The sequence below is a fragment of the Rhinolophus sinicus genome, chromosome 7 (genome assembly GCF_057876585.1).
Source record: "Rhinolophus sinicus isolate RSI-liver-muscle chromosome 7, RSI-T2T, whole genome shotgun sequence".
NCBI lineage: Eukaryota > Metazoa > Chordata > Mammalia > Chiroptera > Rhinolophidae > Rhinolophus > Rhinolophus sinicus.
The window spans coordinates 17,761,921-17,783,805 of NC_142507.1; the positions used below are offsets into that span (position 1 = coordinate 17,761,921).

A 21,885-nucleotide genomic window follows, 5' to 3' on the forward strand; every position below is an offset into this window, starting at 1 on the left:
AAAATAAATGGATGAAATTATTACCTATATAAACTGGCAAAACAAAAATATAAACACTTCCCTCAAAAAAATTGTTTCAAGATAAATGTTCAGCGTTTTCATAATTTATCTAAAAGAACATTAAAGGCAGCAGCTTAGAAGCTTTTCTGGATTTATCAATGCCTCTCATTTACTACCAACTACGTTATATAATCCCTTTATAATAAATGAACAAAGTGACTTTTAAGATAACTTATATAGAGAAGTACACACACACACACACACACACACACACACACACACCACTAAAAATCAGGTAAGTATTCTGACCAAGCATGGTATTTTTCTCCACAATCATTTAAGTAATGTATTAATTTCCCCCACACCCATGTATGACTGCAACCAGCTCCTAAAACACAACTCCTTCCACTGAGAGCACAGTGGGACCGAGCAGCTCATCTGTTGGGAGCCCAAGGACGTGGTCCTAATACATAACTAGCAACAGAAAGCGGCTTCCAGAATGCGGAGATACAAAAGAACAAAATGTGGCTAAGTCGGCTTCCCCTAGGATTCCAGCCCCAGTCTAGGATGAGCAAATGCATACAAAATGCTACATAGTAGGCAAGGAACAAGCAAAGTGCTACATAGTAGGCAAGGAACAAGCAAAGTGCTACATAGTAGGCAAGGAACAAGCAAAGTGCTACATAGTAGGCAAGGAACAAAATTTCCCTCCCTGCTCCGGTTTCATTGACCCTAACCCCACCAGCAATCCTTGGTGGGCTCGCCATTCACCAACATCTTTTAGGGGAACCTAGCAAATTATTTTGGAAAGTTCTGGAATGCCACTAGCCACCGAAAGAAGGCTGAAACAATGGTATCATGGTCCACTATTGACTACGTCAGTCATAGGCTGCAAGAACTCATGAACCTCCTCCTCAAACCTGGTCATCAGGGGCTCCCTGCATCAGTGAAGAACATTGCCAGCCAAGCAGGGAATACACTAGAAACCTACATTTCCTGATACCTTCTCCCTGAGAACAAATCTGTCCTCAAGTCCTATTCACTGAAACTCCTAAGGATTTCTCCAATCTGTCATTCTGCTCCATCTCCATGGCCATCAGTCTGGTCCAAACCATTATTTCCCCATCCCATTAAGCACAGCAGGACGCAGGATGCGGTTCCCAACCTATTCACCCTTCTCTGCCACACCCACCAATTCAATCTTCAAAATACAAGTCTGCTCATGTTAAGCACTGCTTACACCCATCAGTGGCTCTGCTGCTTTTTTAAAATCCCCAATTCCGCATCCTGTAAGCCCTGCCCAAGCTGGCCTCTGCTTGCCTTCTGAGTCTCATCTAGCTGCTCTCTGTAGACTCCAACACACTGCCTTCCTCCAGGTTGGCTGCCAATACCCCTTCTTCTACCATGATTTGGATGGCAGTGCTAAAGTCACTTCCTCAGAGGTAATGCCCTTCATAGCTGGGTGACTCCCACGTCACTCTCATTCCTGTTGGCATCCGCTGCACACCACCTATGGTACAGCAGTAGCTCTGGCTATTTTTTGTGTGAGCCTGCCATGTCTTCTCATGGCCCCACTGTGTCCCTAACTTATAAAACCTAGCATCAGGTAACAGATACCCAATAAGTGCTTGAATCGATGAACAACAGAACAGATGAAACATTAAGTAAAGTCAGTCAGAAAAGGTCGAGAACCATATGACTTCACGCATATGTGAGATGTAAAACTAAATACAACAAACGAACAATACAAAGAAACAAAAACCCATAGACACGGACAACAGTTTAGTGGCTACCAGAGGGTAAAGGGGGATGGAGGTGGTAGAAGAGGGTAAAGGGGATCAAATATATGGTGATGGAAGGAGAACTGACTCTGGGTGGTGAACACAATGCAATATATAGATATATTACAGAAACGTACACTTGAAACCTGTATAATTTTACTAACCAAAGTCACCCCAATAAATTTAATAAAAAACATTTTTTAAAAGAAAACAGATGAAATAGGAAAACTGGTCGCAGTCCCGAGTCACGTGCCACTAGAGCCAAGCCTAACACCTACAGCAAGAGTGAGAGGCGAAACGGCCACTAAAGAAACGTGTCTCTGATTCCACACTGGCCTAAGCAAACAAGTCCAAGGACCAATCAGCCTTCAACTACCACGTTCTGCCGCTTCATTATTATTCTGCATTATGTTTCTTTTTAAAAGGATAGTTTTTTAATTTTCACAGTAAAAAACGGAATGCTCCAAAAACACTTCACTGAGAGTACAATCATGTTTGCAGTCACCTAACATTAGTAGTTAAAAGGTACAGGAATCTAGTAATGGTAATGAATACATTCTTCTAAAATGAAAACAATAATCAAATCTTGGAATAATTATCTCTGCATTTTTCTAGATGGATAATCATAGTTTCCACCCCTGTCCCAAAAAAACCCTCCAAACCATTACACAGTAGAGGCAAATAAATGATTGTTGGCTTAAGAACACCTTTAAGAGCTATGTTCGCATATGCTGTAGGGTTCTTAACCCACAAGTTCCTTTTGAGTCAGTACATGAAGGAGAGAGCAAGACTCTTCCAGAGCCAGTACGTTCAGACATCCTACAAAGACAAGCCCAGTGCCTGCCCTGTACCAGCACAGAGCTGGGCACCAGGAAGACCGCTGTGATCGCGACAGCTCTGCAATAACTGGGTGGCCAGCCAGAGGCAACTCATTTAATTAATCTCTCTGGGCTTTAGTTTCTTATTCTGTAAAACGAGAAAGTTGGACTAGCTCTCTAAGGTCCTTATGCTCCAAACACCCAAAGATTCACTAATGACTACAAGATGAATTTCTACTTAATATCCTTATGATTTCCTATTTATTATTTGTATCATACAGGTGTGATTTCATTTAAGATTTTTTAATATATTGATAAACGTAAAATAATAAAAGAGCAGTAACAGTGTTAATTACCTTCCCAGTTCTTAACTACCACCATAATCAGCTATGGACTTCTGCCATAATTGCAACCCGACCTGAGTAATACTCAAATGAAATCATTATATCTTCATATTTTTGTAGAAAAATCAAGCAACCATTTACTCCCAATTTCTTTTATATTTTAACATCATCCTTCATCTTTGAATGCCACCTCTTTTTTGAGAACTAAGACAAAATAACAGTTTTCTAGAGAAAAAAGGAAATTTTTATCTTCCAAAGTATAAAGCTATAATGGCTTTAGAAACCTCATAAGACATAACACTAAAATCTGAATTTCTAATGGCATAAAAAAAATCGCTTTTTAAAAAAGATACACAAATGTGTCCGTGTGAATGAACAAGACAAAGAGTCACATGGCCAATGTGTTCCTGACATCACCTCAACATCTCCCCAAATTCTCCACCTTTTTTACTGAATTTAGCTATGTGACCAATACCTATTTTAATGCTTGTTCACATCTAGAAAGCCCTGGAATACTGGAAGTGAATCACTTTATTACAAAGCTAAAGTTTTAAGGGCCATTTTTTTGTAGTCACACACTTTGCCCAGCCCTGACTAAGCATTTTTATTCTTGCAATGCCTTATTTATAGATGTTTATAAGATGGCCACGGTATCTGCTATCAAACCCAAAAGGCCATATGTGGATAATAAAGGCTAAAAGATAACTACTACCTCTAAAGTTAATCTTCAAAGTTAAACGTGAGTGTCTGGTTACCTACATCGTAGAACACTCTCTTTCCTACTAGATGGTAAACTCTCTGCGGGAAAGCACTAACTCTTCATTTGTCGTTTTACACTCTGAAAGCTTGCCAGTGATTGCTGAATCAACAGTAACTACCCTGTTTCCCTGAAAATAAGACCTAAAGAAAAATAAGCCCTAGCATGGTTTTTCAGCAATGACATCCCCTGAACATAAGCCCTAATGCGTCTTTTGGAGCAAAACTTAATATAAGACCCGGTCTTATTTCGAGGGAAACACGGTAAATGGATGTGACTACATGGCAAGCAACCTTTCTTAAGCACAAGGAATAAAATGCTGTTAGCCTAAATTTGAAATAACAACTCTAAACTTGGCAGGTAGACTGTTCTTAGGCGTTTGTTACATAGCATGTACACAGGAGTCCTCAGACCGTATTCTCTCATAGAAGAAAATATTCTTTCTTTTGAACTAACTGCTTAAAAATTATACTACAAATATTACATTATTGACTGGGTCTGTATGAAGAAAAAGTTTTAACATTTCTTAGCCAAAGTATTAAAAAGTACTCATGTATTCATTTTAATCCAATAAAAGTAACACTCATGAAACAAGTTTTGGAATTGGTCCTATAAATCCAATAGATTAAAAACTAGATCAAATACAGGTGAATCTATGAAAGTACTATTTTAAAGTTACTAGACACATTACTTTAAACTTGACTTCTATACTTTCACCTTGAAAATGTGTTACTTTTCCTCAAAAGAGTAAAGTATTTGAGTTTTTAACTGCCACCATTACCTATATACAGCTTGTATCATTTCTCTGCCCTAATTTGTGTTCAGACACAGAAATTGTTTTAATTAACTTAAAAATAAACCCATTGATTAAACCAAAGTAGAGTTTGGAATTCACATACCAATCTTTTTTTATTATTCATTTCTTATCTAGAAACTCGTTTGAATCTTGAAAAACCTAGACTAGAATTCATCAAACTTCAATTTACTGGCTTGCACAGAAGGAGAATAGAAAATATCAAGAGGATATAAATGATAAAGTCCACAGTGCTAGAAAACAATTCTTGAGTGCCAGGGTGAGGAAATTCACCTGTTAAAGCCTTACAAAGAGCCATTATGTCCCTTTATCAGGTTACCAAAAAGGGGGGAATGCCATATTTCGACTATTTGGCAAAATAAGAAAATTTAGTTCCTAAAATTTGCTGCAAGCCCCCTTCCATTTCCAAACTGTTTACTTTGTAACTTTTTTTCTACAGTCCAGATTTTTTTCAGGGAAAAATAAACTTTTCCTGAGCAAATTTGGAAGACATAAAATGTCTCCTACTTATCACCTAGAAAGGCAAACCGAGTTGTGCTCCGTGCCCCAAGCATCTAGCTTTCAGCCTCTTTATTATCATTGTCAATGAATGGGCCCCAGTCAAATGAAAGCTGCCATTTTAGGGTAAAGACTGGAGGGCTTCTGTTGTGCAACAGCAAGACAAAAACACTCCGCGACAGATGTACACTGGAGGCTGGGAGACGGATTCAACTTCATAAAATCACTGCTCAAGTTGTTTCTGAAATAAGAATGACCCAGTACTTACACATTACTACAACCTAAATGGAATTGTAACTGGGATAAATCAGGTTCCCATGCAGCTGAGGGCATAGTCACTAAGATTTTTTCTTTTTTCTTTTTCTTTTTTGGTCATCGTTAGAATAGATCTGAGGAAATAAAGAGGGATTTTTGTTTTTTTGCAATTTGATTATTACGCATAGTGAGTACTCCCCCCTCCCCTTATTAGGAGAGAATTGGGGGGAAATACACTCAACCTCTTTGAAAGGTATATTGCCCACTGCAAAGACGGCTTAAATTAATATTTTTAAAAATAAAAATCAGGGCCTTCACATAATCCTTGAATAATAAATTAAAATGTTTACTACATCCCAGAAATCAAGACCAGAAGATGGGCATATTTCATGATAAGTTATTTAAATCGATAGCTGGATAATATACAATGGTGAACTAAAAAGTATACTTAGCAAGTGGAGAGCTGGATAGTGTATCTAATTCTAGCAATTCAAAAGGAAACTCTCCATGTGGGTTGCTACTTTTCTTTTGTCCATTGTCTGTGCAGAAGAGGGGGAAAAACTAGTTTAAAATCGAGGCGTGAACAGTTTCTAAAAGTGACCTCCGGGAAAACCGTCCGACCCAGAGCAGGAGCACTCCCCGCGCTGCCCGCTCTACGGGGGCGCTCACAAAGCGGGCGGCCGGCCGAGAGTTTGGGGTGCGCTCCCACAGCGCGGGGCTCCTCGAGGCAGAGCCATCCGGAGAAAGGCGGCTCGGTAATGATGGCTGCTCGGGGCCGGCGGCTCCTTCCCCGGAGCCTCCCGACCCCCCCTGCCGCCCGGGATCCGCCGCCCTCCCTCGGCCCTCGGGCCGCGCTGCCCCGCGCGGATGCGGACGCCCCGCACCGCAGCCCACAGGGTGCCCGCGCCCCCGCACCCCGGGCGAGCCCAGTCCCGGGTGCGAACCAAACAAACAACGCGTTCCCCGCCGCCCTCCTTCCTCTCCCCGCTGACCGCTTGGCCTCCAGCCACCTCCGCCGTTCACGCTCCGAACGGCGGATCTCTGCTGGAGCAGAGCGCACCCAGGCCACCTCGGGGGCCACCTGGTGACCCCCCCCCCAACGGCGGGCTCGGGGGTGGGGGAACCGAGTAGCCCTCGGGGGGTTAGAGTCGCTATTATGCAGCCACCGCCGCCGCCGCCGTTGGCCCGGCCAGCTCGGCAAGGTGGGGTCCCCTCCTCGCCGCGCCTCCCCGCGCTCGCCCCGGCCCCACTCCCTTTCTTCTCCTCCTCGCGCACTTGGGAGTCGCCGGGGAGCCCCGGGAGCCCCTGGCTCCGGGCTCGCAACTCCGCGGCCGGCAAGGGCTGGGCTCGGGACGCCCCCGGCGCCGCGTGTTCGTGCCGCCCCCGCCCCACGCGGAGCCCCGCGTACTTTCCCCGCCGCCGACCCACCTCGCCCGGTGGTCGTCCCCGCGCGGGCCGGCGCCGCCGCGCCAGGAGGGACGCACTTTGTTCGCGCCCGTGCGGCCGCCGCTCCCGGCGAGCGCGGCGTGGTCGGTCCGGAGCTGGGGGCGGGGGCGGGAGGCGGGGGTCGCCGCCGTCCCCGAGCCGCCGCCGCTCAGCCGCCCCGCGCCCGCGCGCCCATCGCCCACTCGCACTTGAGTTGGAGCCCAACTTTTCCTCCTTCCTTTTTCTTTCGAATGGAGCCGGCAACTCGTGCTCGGCGCCGGCGGGAGGAAACGCGCTCGCGCTCCCCCGCGCGCAGACACGCTCCCTCCTGTCCCCCGTCCCCCCCCACGCCGGCAGCACAACAAAAAGCCATTTACATGCGAGGAAGTGACCCTCGGCCGGACCGCGCGCCCCCGCCGCCGCCGCCGACCCCGCGAACGCAGGCAAAGTTGGGGCGCCGGGCGGCGCTCGGGGCGCGGGTTCGGGCCCCGCGGACCGCGACGCCGGCGACACGGCACGGGCGGTGCTGCGCTCCTGCGCCGGCCCCGGCCCCCGCCCGCCCTCGCCCCTCGCCCCGCACACGCCCAACTCCTCGCTCCCAACTCCTCGCGCGGCCCCGGCCCCGGCCCGGAGCGATTTCCTGCCGCCGCCGCCCCTCCCGCAGGCGACCGGCGAACTCTCGCGCTCACCGGGTCGGTCGGTCGGGCTCCTCCGCTTGCCGGTGCCGAGGGGGAAACAAAACGCAGAGCGGGCTCCGGAGTTGGCTGGGCGGCCGCGGCCGGGGGGCTGATCCACGGGCGCGGAGTTGGCCGAGGGCGAACGGGGCTCTGGCGAGTTTCAGGGTCTCCGGGTCCCCGGGCCGCCTCCTCAGCGGCGCTCCTTTGTGTAATTTCACTCGATTCAAGTTTAATCCGATAGTTCCCGAGCACGAGCGCGCCCGCACTACCACGGCTCAACCCCCGCGCCGCCGCCGCCGCCGCCGCCGCCGTCGCCGCCGCCGCCGCCGCTGCCGCCGCCGCCGCCGCCGCCGCCGCCGCCGCGGCCCCAGCACGCCAGCGCCTGCGCGCACCCGGCACGCCGCGCGCGCCCGAGATCGCGGGGCCGCGCGCGCCCGCCACCGGCTCCCTGCGCGCCGCGCCCGCGCGCCGCCACCTGACGTCAGGCGCGCCTGGCATAATTTATGCAAGAATTCGGCCGGGGTGGCGGAGGCCGAGGGAGAGGCCGAGAGAAAGGGGGCGGTGCGGGGCTGCCGGGCCGCGGGCGGCGGAGGGCGGGCCGGGCGCCACTTCCCGTCCGCGGGCGGGCGCCGGCGCTGCGGGCGGTTCTGCCCGCCGGCCGGTGCGCGGCCGCCGCGCAGCCTGGCTGGCAGGGCTCCTCCGAGCGCTCGGCCGCCGCTCGGCAGCGCCCCGGGCGCGGGCTGGAGAGGGTGCCACGTTTCCCCGCGCGGCACCTTCCCGGAGTCAGGGTGCGCCGCCCCGGGGCAGGAAGCGGCGGCTCCGAGCCAGCAGCGGTCCTCCGGCCACAGCGAGGGGTTTCCAAGGCTACGCGGAAAGCAGCGCCTGCAAGGGTTTGCATGTCTCTTCTGTAATTATCCTTCAACTTGAAATTATTTTCCCACATGAAATTATTTAGAATGGACACATTCCATTTCAAATACATTTATCCTGCCTCCCCACATTGCTTTTCCTGCCTCCTCGTTGACAGGACAGCCCGATCCACTACTAAATCAAAAAGTTTAACTAGATGGCGTTGATTTTGTTGAATTTGTTACCATGCCAAAAAAGGGAGAGAGAGCGCAATGGTTATGAAACAAAGAAATAGGTTGTGTGCCCATTATTAAACGTGTCAGGACTAGAATGTTTTAATCATCCTTTGGCAAAAATGACACTTTTATATGATCTCCGAGCCTTAAATATCCAAGCCTTTTATTCTATTTCTCTTCCCGGTACAAAATGAATATTAAACCTGGAGAAATTTTTCTTTTACTAATTTTCCTTTTAGGAGCTAGCTCTACAAACATTTCTCAAACACGTTTCATGTGCAAAATTCTGAGCAATTATAATTCTTTTAAGCCATCAACAATTGTATACTTTAAGATGATTTTATCAGGTTAAAGATTACATTTGTTTTTAAATCAAGGAAGAAACTTATAGCAACCAAAAGTAGTGCTATAGTAAATACAGACTAAAGTGACTGAGTATTATTGGACTCCAGAATAAACTGAGAAAATTACAAAACTATGCAAAATGTACTTTCTCCTCATTCACCACCTGTCATGCTAAGACTGTAATTTCAATATTTCTCTTTGGACAAAACAGCAATCAAAACTATTTTGTTGGATAACTACTACAACTATTCAATAACTGAGTTTGATTAAAAGAGGTAAATGATTCATCCAAAGGATTTACAGATAAACAACAGAGAGATTGACACTATACAAAACTGTGACCTTAAAATATTGGAAAACACTAAAATCCACTTCTACCTCTTCATAGTCCCATACCATAAACCAAGAATCAGAACTCTGAGATTAGGTTTACATACCCATTAAGTTTACATCTCTCAATGAAAGAATATGGGGGCAGTGCTTTGGGGTGAGAGAGAGAGAGAGAGAGAGAGAGAGAGAGAGAGAGAGAGAGAGAGAGAGAGAGAGAGAGAGAGAGAGAGAAGTAGGAGGGAGATGTGGGTTAAAGACAGGGCACATGTCTACAAAGAAATCATTAATACCTGACTGTATTAGAGAACATAAAAGTGGCTTAAAAGGAATTATTTATCTTTTACAGTATACCCCACCTCACTGTCAGATGTGCATATATTTCAAGGCAATTTACAAGCTAAAAAACTGACATCTACATTTAGTGAAAGTATATTAATTAACATTTAATCAACAAATAGTATTAAGCGACTATAAGGAGATCCCCCTGTGCCCTTGTATATTTAACTAGAAAGTTAGGATACTTCCTTTAGAAACAGGGGAAGTGGTAAAATAGTACATATAAAGCTCAAAATGGAAACAAACAGCCCTACAGCCCTCTCTGATTTAACCTCCCTCCTCTTCGCCACTGTCCTGACAGCCATGATGGAGAAGTCTCTAAGCTTTTAGATGCTGTTGCTTGTGCAGAGCTCAAGGGGCCTTGAAAAGAAGAAAGCTTCAGGGGCGCACTCCTAGGCAGCTCTGGCCTACTTAAATCCTAGCTCCTACCCCCCACTACCTTTAGCCTTGAATGTTTCCTCTCCATTTGCTTCACTATTGAAGTTTTCCCAGTGAGAATAATTTGAATTCACAATCTTTCCCTTTAAGTATGTAAATACCTTAGGGAGAGATAAGGGACCCCTGGTTATTCACAGATGAGTGTAAGTTAGTTCAATAGGTTGTTTTCCTCCCAACACTAGCTGAGACTGACAAATTTAAAGATTCATTCATTCATTCATTCATTCATTCATTCAACGTTGAGTGCCTAAGAGATTCCAGTCATCGTTCTAGGTGCTGGAGATACATTAGTGAACAAAACAAACCAAAATGCCTGCCCTATTGGAGTTTACAGTCTAATGGGTAAGTAGTTTTGATTTAGTGGTAAGAGAAAATGATGATTTGGGTGTTTGAGCCCTTGAGGAATAGGACAGACATGAGTTCACTGTAGCCAGAGGTCAGTGAAGTTTCCGTAGACCTGAGAGGTGGGGCATTAAAGGATGGAGTGGGCGCCTGCAGAAAACAGTTGAGAAAAATACCAAAGACAACTTGACTCGTTACAAAGAGGTTTTCTAGACCCCCTGAAATGAAAAGTCTCTTCCAAGAACTCTAACGCTAACTGACGTAGTTCAGCTACATTACTGCCTAGACAAATAAATATCCGTCTTTGTTGGGGAACATAGCCGTAATGTATCAACTGATAATACTTTATGCGGGGGAGGAGCATGTACATATCCAAAACAACTGAAAATTACCCTGACTTTAGAACACCTCCTATTTAAAACTGGAGCCCTATCTGTTCTTCCAAATGTTGTGAACTTAAAAATATTGCATAAATTACACTGATTCCAGTATTGTGGACAAACTTTGATGCACTTTTGGGACTCATCTTTTGAATCTGTGGTTAGAACCAATTTGCAAGTCATAGAAAATAACTCTCTTTAAAGTCACATCCTTTTTTCCACTAAAAACTTTATTATTCTACTTCAACATTTACCAAATTTGCCACCAAATAATTTTGGTGAGCTCCAAATAATACATTTGCCTTTAAATGATGAAGATTTACTGCCATTGAAAATATATAGAAAAATAAAGGCAAAGGTATTTAGAGTCTGAATGCCAAAGAAAGCATGAAATAGAAAAGTCTAAAAAGCATTTCCTGCATCACTGGAATAACAGCAAAACGTCCCTCTTTCATACGGGAAGGAATCCAGTTGGAGATGTCAGCTCACCCTCCATGTTCCATTCATCAGGGAACCACTTGCTATGAGGATTGGTAAGAGCAAGATATTAAGGGGAAAGAAAGCCACTAGGGCTCCAGCTAAGCCACTGTTGGCTCCCAGAGACAGCATGTTTAGCTAAGTTCTAGCAAATGTTTTATTGAATGCCTGCTATGTGCCAGATTCTCTTAGAGGACGTTGTTAGTGCCCATCCTCAAGGAGCCCATAGTTGTGGCAGCATAAAGACAGGAGCGATTCTTGCTTCCTGGGACACCAGAGAAGTCTTTCTAGAAGGGAGGCTTGAGCTGGGTCTTGAGTAGGCGCAGGAGTTCATTGGAACACGCAGGGGCGGGCACTCCTGACAGCAAAGAGGTCTAGTGGTTTCAAAGCCTGGCAAGTACAGATAACTGCAGGTGATGTCCTACTGAGTGGAGCATGGAGAGTGGGCCAGTTTTCCTCCTCAGTCTTCTCCGATTCCCTACTCTCCCCACCCCGCCCCCCAGGATTGATTGGCTGTCCTTCCTGTTTCCCCAAAGGTGCCCACCTTCATCAATGCTGGCTTACATTAAATTATAATTAATTTCTGTTTTATCTTCTTGTTGGGTTGTGAGCTACTTGGGGGCAATGGCGGTGTCTTGTCTTTTAGTACCCCCAGCTGACAGAGGGCCTTCCATAAATGGTGGGGTGGGGAGTTAGTAGATTAGTCTAGAGACGCACATAGGGCCAAGGAGAGCTCTAGACTTTACTCCAAAGGCTTTGGAGAGTCACTGAAGAGCTCAGCCAGCAAGTAACAAGCCAGATCAGTACTTAGAAAGCTCTCTACAATGAGGTGAAGGATGTGGGAAATAGGCCTGAAGCAGGGAAAAAAGTGAGAAGGACCTCATAAGGCAAGACAAGGGAAGACATAAAAGCAATTACCAGCTTTTTGTGCTGTTCAGACTGAAGACGTTACTAAACGCTTGTCATGTGGGCTGCCAGCCCATAGGGAAGATGAGGCAGAACTGCAGCTCCACTCCGCTCTGTGGTAGAGGAAGGGGGTGCTCTATGTGGGGGTGTGGAGGCAGTGGTCCCGACATGGCTCCCGCCGCCACCCGGGACCGAGCCTCTTACCCTATTTCTCCAGAATTCCCAACTCTGAGATTCCGTGACTCGTTGTCACCAAACTTATCCTAAGTAATATTAGGCAATACCTCAAGTCTCTCACTGTCTCCATTTCTAGACTAAAGTGGAAATGTATTGTACTAACTTAGCCAATTATGATAACATACTTCTACAAAACATGTAAAATGGGAAAATATAGTGTCATTCATCCAGTAGTTATTGAGCAGTTGCTGGCCATCACACACTGTGCTGGGTGCTGCAAAAATAAAAAGAAAGCAATCCCTTGCCTCGGAGGAGCTCTCTGAATCTATAAGGGGTGACAGACATTTAAGCATGTCATTACAGCTGAAGTGTATACCATCATGGTATTATTGGGTACAGCGATAGGTCTGAAGAAGAATTTTGCTTCTCCTCTGATAAGGAAGCGGGGGCTTCACAGAGGATGTGATATTTAAACTGAGTCTCCCAGGACCCTGCAGATGGCAGGGGTGGGGAGCGACACCAGGCAGGAAAACTGTCTGAGACAGCCATGGGGCAGATGGCTAGTGTTGGCACTGAGAGTCTGGCTCAGAGCACAGCACACACAGGGAAAGGCCAGGAAGGAAGGATGGAATGTAGCATATTTAGAAATATTTATCTTATCCCATAGGTGACAAGGATCCATGAAAGGATTGCCAGCAGGAAAATGCTCAGGAGAAATATGGATGTGTTGGCTGGGCAGGGAGACCGTGAGAAGACATTGGTGATGGTCAAAGTATATGAGGAAGCCCCTGAGCAGGACCACATTCAAGGTGCTGGAGATAAACAAGTAAATGTGAGAGATGTTTAGGTGACCTATTTGTTACGATTTGGTGACTGGTTGTGAGCAACTGAATAAACCGGAGGGGTGAAGATTCACTTCTAAGGCTCCTCCGTGAGTGACTGGTAACTAGTTGCATTATTAACCGTGATAAAGACTAAGGGGCAGAGTGGGAGCAGTTTGTGGAAAAACACAGGACTTTGGTGTGGAAATTGGAGGTGATCCATGGAATGTTCAAGTGGGATGCCCAGTAAGAGATGAGAACTCAGAAGACTGCTGTGGTCTAGAAAGGTGGTGTAAGAATTAGGAGGTATGAACGGTACCTAAATCTGTCAGAACGGATGACGTTGCTTGGAAAACCATGTAACATGAGACAAAAGCAGGCTGGCAACGGGAATCTTTAAAATACCATGTTTTCTGTTATTTATCACTGTATGTCAAACCAGCCCAAACTTAGCGACTTAAAAATGTATTATTTAGCTGGTGGGTTGGCTGGGAGTTGGGCTTAGCTGGAAACCCTGGGATAGTTGATTCTCTCTCCCTCTCCCTCTCTCTCCCTCTCTCCTCCTTTTCCCTCTCCCTTCCCCTCTCCTTTTGCTCAACTTGGTCTTTCATCTCAGTCATCCAGATGCTATGGCAGTCTCTGAGGGGTGTTCTGAAAAGGCAGGCCCCCAAACACCATCACTTATCACGCGTATGCTGGCTTCACGTTTGCCGATATTCCACTGGCCAAAGCGAGTCATGTGGGCAAGCCCAGAATCAGTGTGACGGGAGCAGGAAACTGCATGACTGCCCAGAGGAGTGATTCACTGGGTAACATTGCTTATCTATATAAAACATGTTTAGAATAGAAAAAAATAATAAAATAAAGGAAGACATCAAAAGAAAAGCCACTGAAGAAAACTCATGAAGATCAATATGAAAGGAAAAATACGACATTAAGGGAAAACAGTTTCTAGAAGGGAAGGGTAACCTTGTCAAATGTCACAGAACAAGCAGGAAAGGAAAGAAAAGTGTTCATTAAATTTGGTCTTGTTAACTTTTTCAGTTTCAAGTGTTGAGGGCAAAAGCTAGATTCCAGGGGAGTAAGAAAGTTACAGGAATTACGGAAGTGTAGACAGCTCGTGTAGACTTCAGATTCCAATTAGATGTTTTGTTATGAAATGAGGACAGATGGGTCGTATCTAGAGGAGAAGTCACGTTACAGAGCGGGTAGTAGTGTTTTGAGGGTTTGTTTCTTTCTTTCTTTTTGGTAAATACCAGGGTGATAAGTATGACTTTAGAGTAAGAGCCAGGAGCCAGGAGAGGGAGAGGATGACGCCATAGGAGAGTAAGGCTTGTGGGGAAGGAGATGTCATCAAGCTCAGGGTTGATGGGACGAATGACACTTCTTTATCTGAAGCCAAAGAAAGGCTGGTAAAAATGACAATAAGTTCGTAGGTTAGGAGAGAGAGAGATGTCAGAAAGTTAAGCAAATTCATTGATAAGATCTTCCATTTTTCTTATTAATTCAGGGGGCTGATCATCTACTGAGATTGAGATGTTCCTGGATTGTCAAGAGACTTGAGGAAAGTGTTCCAGTTTTGGAATAGTCCGTATGGGGAAGAAGTAAGCTGCAAAAAGAAAGTAAAGGACTCTTACTGAATCTCCTTGGGATGGGGGACTCCTTCAGTCCTGAGCTGAGATATTGGTAGCACCAGGCTGTTATGCAAATTTCTTAAGTGATGTTTACCCCTGGGGAAAAGGCTTACAAATGGTGAATTGCCAGACTCACCCAGGGGAGACATTGTCTTCTGTGGAGACGCAGAAGGATACTTGGCCACATAGCCAGAGTAGGTCCTCGGAGGACCGGGCAAGATCAGCTTGTGTTGTACCTGGAGCTGTAATGCAGCCACAGTAACGGGTCCTTTGTTTAAATGGAAGACATGAGTTGCATGTGACTACAGTACAATATATAGAAATTTCTGGACATCTAAAATCTTTTTCTTTGGAAATAAATGTTAGCAACAACAAAGAACTAACTAAGCATGTCTGTTCTTCCTGCTATCCCATTAAGTCCCTGGGTGGCTGGTTGGCTCATTTGGTTGGATTCCAGTGTGAACCAGGCCAGGCCTTGGGTGCTGTTTTTGTTCTGGTGATTTCAGTAGCGCCAATGTCACGCAGTGGGACATAATATTATCATTGCATGTTCTTGGACAATTCTAGGCTAAACTATATCAAAGTCAGAGTTGTAAGATGAAAACAGGTTGGGGTGGCTGGTTGACTCAGTTGGTTAGAGTGTGGTGCTAATAGCACTGGGGTTGCTGGTTCAATCCCCGCATGGGCCACTGTGAGCTGCACCCTCTAAATAAATAAATAAATAAATAAATAAATAAATAAATAAATAAATAAATTTAAAAATTGTTGTAGAGGAAAAGTATTCGCTTGTCCTTTAAAAAAAAAAAAAAAGATGAAAACAGGTCATAATTTACGGCTGCCTAATTCCGTGTCTCATGTATTAGTCCTCATGCTACTACATTTCACTCTGGTTTCGATATTTAGCATTAAGTATTGCTAGCACATAATATTCCAACCCTCTTTGGTCAAAACATTCACAGTACATATCAGATTAGTTTTTGCAGATCATGGACATAAAGCCACTCGTACAGATGAGGAATCTGAGGCTTGAGAGCTTGCCCTGCTGTGAATCAGAGATGGGATTCAGACACCGGTCTTCTAAACCTTGTCCAGCGCTCGTCACCAAACAGAAATCTAATAACTGCCAAACGTCTACTTGCCTTTCTCACGGCCCACTGTGAACTTAACTCCTTTACATCCAATTGTTTACAATCCTCCGCTTTAATGGGGGAAAAGTTGCTTTGGACAGACAAGTCTGCATCCTGATTTTCACAAGATCTTGCCTTTGGATGCAGCTCTGGAGACGATGGCTTTGAGAATTATGCAACCAACTTCAATTAATCCCTTTCTCCTGGGTGGAAAACTGACGACTCTCCAGCTAACTGTTCCACATGGAAATATCCCATCACTGGGACCCACGGACCCACAGTACACTGCTCGAGTTTGTCAGAAGCTGGTTCCGTGACGGCACCTAGTACAATGCCTGGCCTGCAACAAACGCTCATGGAATGAGCATTGCATTTACCATGCTGGGATGGCTGGATACAGAAAGACAAAAATAATTTTTAAAAAACATTCTGTTGTACTTCAATCTGAAAGTAAAAACACTCCTAATTTTATCTTAATTTGTATTTTAACATAGTTAACTTCCACCCAAGTAATTACTTTTTAATATATTTATAATGTGTTTATAATATGATGGAGCTGCTACACTGGGGCTTTTCATTTAGAGAGCTAGCAAGAATTCCTATTAACCCATCTCCTAAGCTCCTCTCTGGAGGTTCTCCAGCCGGGAATGCTGCTGCTAACTTCAGCTCACAGGGTAGAGCTCCCTGGGGTCACAAAGGCAGAAGCTGACGGGACTCAGAGCCATGCACCATCCACTCTCAGGCCTGTTCCCATCCTCACAGTGCTGTGGTGGCCCCTCACGAGCCATTGCCCTGAGTCACTCCTAAGACACCTGGGTCTAACATCGTTAAATACGATTTCACATGCTCTGAGTATAGCCTGTTCATTTATTACCTCTCCCAGGAAGAGGAAATGTAACATTTCCAGACCTGACTCAGGAGAGTAAGACAGTACATGTGGTGAGTTCAGAGAAGGCACAGATCAAGGCAGTGGAACAAAAAATGACTGAATTTTGGGAAACAATACCATATTCTACAGTGTATGTGTTGCTGTTGCCTCATGCCTTTTTAAGTGATAAAACGCTTTTTTGTGATAAAATTACATTATATGAAATATACCATTGTAACCATTTTTAAGTGTACAAGTCTGTGGCATCAAGTACATCCACGATATTGTGCAACCATCACCGCCATCCATCTCCAGAACTTTTTCATCATCCTGAACATCTGCATCCATTAAACAAACGCTCCCCATTCTCCCCTCCACCAGCCCCTGGTAACCGCTATTTTTTCTGTCTCTATCAATTTGCCTATTCTAGGTACCTAAGTGGAATCACACAATAGTTGTTCTTTTGTATCTGTTTTACTTCACTTAGCACAATATTGTCAAAGTTCACCCATGTTGTAGCATGTGTCAGAATTTCCTTCCTTGTTAAGACTGAATAATATTCCACTGTGTATGTGAGCAGAACTGAGGCTGGCATCCTATGCACTGCTGGGCTCTCTCCTTGGGGTGGTTCTCTCTGTCCTGTAGCGTCCCTGCTCTCATCTCTAGATGTGGGACCTTAGCCCTTCCAGCCCTTTTCTTCAGGAGCTGAAACTTAGCATGCCTCAAGGTCAAGCCTTTCCAAAACATGTCGTAGATAATACCACATATTATAACATGGGAAATTTAAGTGAAAGACAGACATAGTTGATTGTATAATGCGGTAAGACTTTCTCAAGTCACTCCTAAAATACTTTTATAAAGGAGAATTATTTTAAAAAATAGAATTATTTACTGCTTGATTATTTACTGGTAAAAATGGACAGCCACTGATTTCTTACGCTTTTCCTATGTGGAAGGTGCTACACTCTGGATTTGTGGGGGAATATACTAAATGCAGATGTATTCCCTCCATTGCCCTCGGAAAGAATACATTTAATCAGAGATATGGACTATGATGGCATAACTAAGCAAACAAATTATGGTTAATCCTTGCAATAGAAGCTACACAGGAATTAGAAAGAATGAGGTAGCTATTTATGTACTGATGTGTTATAATCTCCAAACTAAACTGTTATGTGGAGGAAAACATTTAGATGTAGAACAAGGTACATGGTATGTTCAGAGTTGTGGAAAAAAAGGGCAGAAGGTGGCCGGTTAGCTCAATTGGTTAGAGTGTGGTGCTAATAACACCAAGGTTGCTGGTTCAATCCCTGCATGGGCCACTGTGAGCTACGCTCTCCTTGTAAAAAAAGAAAAATAGGACAGAAGGCTTTAGAAACACACACACACACACACACACACACACACACACACACATAGAAGGTGCCAAAAAAATGCACATTTTAAGAAAGGAAAACTATATTAAAATTATAATACTCAATATATACCAATAACAAAAGATGAATACAAGTCACGTTGGACTTCTGTAATTACAAGAAGTGCTCAAAGTGGTTACCATCAGCATCCAGACACTTCTGATTATGGTGAACTACTGTTGAGCAACGTTGACCACAGTGTCCACTTGTATCCATTTTTTGGCACCCCCAATATATATATATATAATATATACACACACACGTGCACTCATGTGTGTTTGTAAATGCATAGGAATGTCTGTAATGATACATAAAGAACTAACAATAGTGGTCACCTCTGGGGCAATTGTGATGATAGAACGAGTACATTTTGCCTGTGCAACCTCTCTTATATCTTTAAATTTTCTACTGTGCGTACATATTACTTTCAAAAAATTTAAAAATGTTTATAAAACCAACGTTAAAAAACAGGGTGTGGGAAGTGGCAAATGAGTAGTGTACAAACAGCATGAAAGGCTCCCCGAGGAAGGCAGGCTGGCTCTGTGCTGGGGTAGTCAGGGCCATGCATGGAGGAGGGGGGCAGGGGGCCTTCACACTGAGATACCCAGGTGGGTAGGCTTTGGTGAGGGGGGCGGGGGGGCGGGGGGTTATTGGTGGTAGAGAAGGGTGGGACTGCCTTCCAATTAAACAGCACAGAATAAGCAAACTGAGAGTCATCTGAGGTAAATCAACTGACTTTGCCTGGGTGGAAGAACATAGTAGCATTTTATTTTTTAATGTGTACATTGGCTCGTTCCAAAATGCATTTTAGGTAGCTTATAAGAAGAAGAACAGCACAAAATTATTAAAGTAGAAATAGTAACTGAAATCAGGACTCAGGGGAAAATATACAGTTTCTAACCAAAAGGACTAACCAGTTAGTGAGCTTTGCAATCGTAACCTCAGCCTCCTGGTGGGCAGAGTGAAAGGAAAACTATACTAAATATGTAGCTTTTCCTACGGCATGAAGGATGGCATACCGGCTCTTTCTGTCAAGTTTTGTAAGAAAGTGTCACATGGGAATTCACATTGGAGACCGTGAGCTGTGGCCCTGGGCGGGGCCAGTGTAAGCCAGGGTAATGTTCAAAAGCATGTTAGCTGGAGGTCATCTGGGATACAGATGTTCCCTGGTCTGCCTTCACAAGTTCTTGGAAGAGTAGATGCATATCATGTCTCCTAGAGAAATTGTCCTAAAAATTCCTCTCAAGTGGGAGTTCTTTGTGTCGTAGGGTGTTTGTGTGTTGGCTTTTAATGACAGCCAGAGAACTGGTGACGTGAGGCAGAGCCTCGCTGGCTGGCATTGTCTATTACTGGTCAATGGCTGGTCACATGCTTTAGGACCAGGCAAACAGGCAGTAGTGAGAATATCCTATTAGGAAAGTTGAGAAAGCCAGCAAACAGTGTTTTGCAAGGGAAGTAGGCAACTCCGCCTTCCCCTAGTGTGGGACACCAGATGTCCCTTGAGAGCTACAACAGTTGTTCATTTGAATCTCCAGTATTCAACACTAAAAAAGGATGTCCCTTACGACATTGCTCTAAACGTTTTCAAGTCAATTGCCTTCCGCACCTATGGAAAAAAACATCTAATGCTGAGCAAGGTGAACTGTGTGGGGTAGACTGGAAATGCAGGTTGTGTTGGAGTACTCTCAGTAGTTTCGATGTTATTCCATAGTAATGGGTAGCCATTGGTGGTTTGTGAATAGGAAATACGTAATAAGGAACACAAAATGTGTAAGTGTTTAATCCAGTGGCAGTTTATGGAGTGAAATTGAGGGAAAAGAGGCTGGAGGGGGAAAGGTATTGTAATACTTTCAAAGCCTGTGTATAGGGTAATGGGTATGAGAATCAAGGAAAGGATGCTGGCACTATAGAGAGATAACTGGCAGGTCTTCAGGACCGAATGTGGGAGCTGAGGAAACATGAATGATGGCCCTGAGACCTGGAGCCCAAGTGATTTAAAAGGACAATAAACATGGCAGAAATAGAGAAGGTGTCAAGAGGGAAAGCTTGCGTGGGGGAGATAAATTTGTTTTTACACGTGTTGTTTTAAAATGATGGCAGAATATCCAAGTGAAATGATCTAGCAGTTAGCTGAAGATAAAGGAATGAAGCTGAATACAGACTTAGAAGGCATTTAAATAAACAAGATTTCTGATGGAAGTACATCATTTCGCCAATGAAATCATCTCACGAAAAAATGCACTTGAATTAGATCACAGCTCTAGATCTAACTACAGTTTCCTGGACATTTCGGTGGGTGGAGGGACAAATGTGTTAGCACCGTGGGGATGCGATCAGCAAAATCCAGAATGTGGGCTATTACACAGGACAAGTGAGCTGGTGTTTTCTACAAATAAATTGCAAAAAAAGCCAAAAAAAAAAAAAAAAAAAAAAAAAAAGATAGAGAGTGGCCATAAATGGCCATTTGTGTACTGGTACCTGGGAGGAGAGGAGGGGGTCATTACACAATTCTCTCTCTCTTTGCGAATGTTTAAAAGGTTTTATAATAACTAGGAAATAAATACTTAATAAATAAATATGTTCACCTCCAGGAGAGCCAGGTATTTTCTTGTGAAAGTACATGTCTACAGACAGGTGAGCAGATACCCCCAAACAGAATCCTGGGAAAGTCTCATTTAAGGTGAAATCAGGAAGAGAGGTAAAACAGATGGAGTAGAAGCAATATGCTCCACTGGCAAAAGGCACGGCTTTGGAATTCAACAAAACTTGCCTGCTAATTCTTCCTGGCTTTGTCATCTTGAGCACATTGTTTACCTCTGTAAGCCTACAAGCCTCAGTTTCTTTATCTGTAAAGTGGGGATAATAATTGCATCTGCCTCATAGAGTTAATACAAGGGTTCAGTGAAATAATACATACAAAGCACCTTATGTTCTGCATGACACAATATAAATGTTTGCTATACATTAGCTATTTGCACTGTTGTTTTAGTATTGATCAGAGTGTTCACAAAAGGTAAGAAAAGAACCAGGATATGCAGTGTGATAGAAGGCAAGATAAATTTTTGATGAAAGGGCAATGGCAATGGTGCCATTTTGTATTCAAGGAATCTGATGCCTTCATCAGATTAGGTAACTTGGAGGTCATTGATGACATCAACATGTTAGTTTCGTAAAGATGTGGTGAGTACAACCTGATGACAAGGAACTGAGCTAGGAGCTGTGAAGCAATGAGAGCAGTGGACACTGTATTTCCTTATTTGGAGATGAAAGAAAGGAAAGCGATTGAGCAGCAAAGACAATGGAGCCTTTTCTCACAAGCCCACTGGGAGGGAGCAATGGAGAAGCTAAGCCAGGAACCGAGTATCCTCAGCTAAGGAAGAGAGACGCAGGGCTGGCTCCGTGGTGCGATCAGAGATTCAGGGAAGTTGATTTACAGTGGAATAGATTTGAGAATAAAACAGGATAAAGTCACAAGAGGAATCAGGGTTTTCAAGGACCCTAGAAGGTTGCCAAGGAGGAAAAACAATGGGAAGGGGACAAGAACAGATAGGGAAGGAAGAAGCACTGAGAAGTATGGGAATGAGAGTGGCTGAGAGAGTAGGTGAGTAAAGGGCTTGACCTTTAGGCGAGTGGCTGAGGATGACAGGCTGGTTATAAGCCAGAGCAGGCTTATGGAGTGCAGACTGCAGTCCCAAGCAGGCCGTATCTGCACCGTCTCCCTGCAGAGATTGTTCTGCAGCCTGTATACCTCCCCTTGGAAGACTAGAGAAGGGTGTCCACTGACACCCATGCTAAAGCTGTGTCCACAGTGGCCTGTGGTGGAATAGAGACCTCC

The 21,885-nt window shown here is 44.8% G+C and overlaps 1 protein-coding gene across 4 annotated transcripts in view; it reads right to left on the reverse strand.

Moving 5' to 3' along the window:
* CHD7 (chromodomain helicase DNA binding protein 7) overlaps positions 1-21,885 on the reverse strand; it is a 212,373-nt gene that overhangs the window by 181,459 nt on the left and 9,029 nt on the right. For 2 of the 4 annotated variants that reach the window (XM_019752431.3, XM_019752430.3), the window contains exon 1: positions 7,382-7,719. The exons of 1 other annotated variant lie outside the window; for it this stretch is intronic. The gene's annotated coding sequence lies outside the window, so the exon portion shown is untranslated. Of the gene's footprint in view, positions 1-6,695; positions 6,957-7,381; positions 7,720-21,885 lie in introns of those variants that run through there. One more of the 4 variants, XM_074318931.2, reaches the window with a different exon arrangement.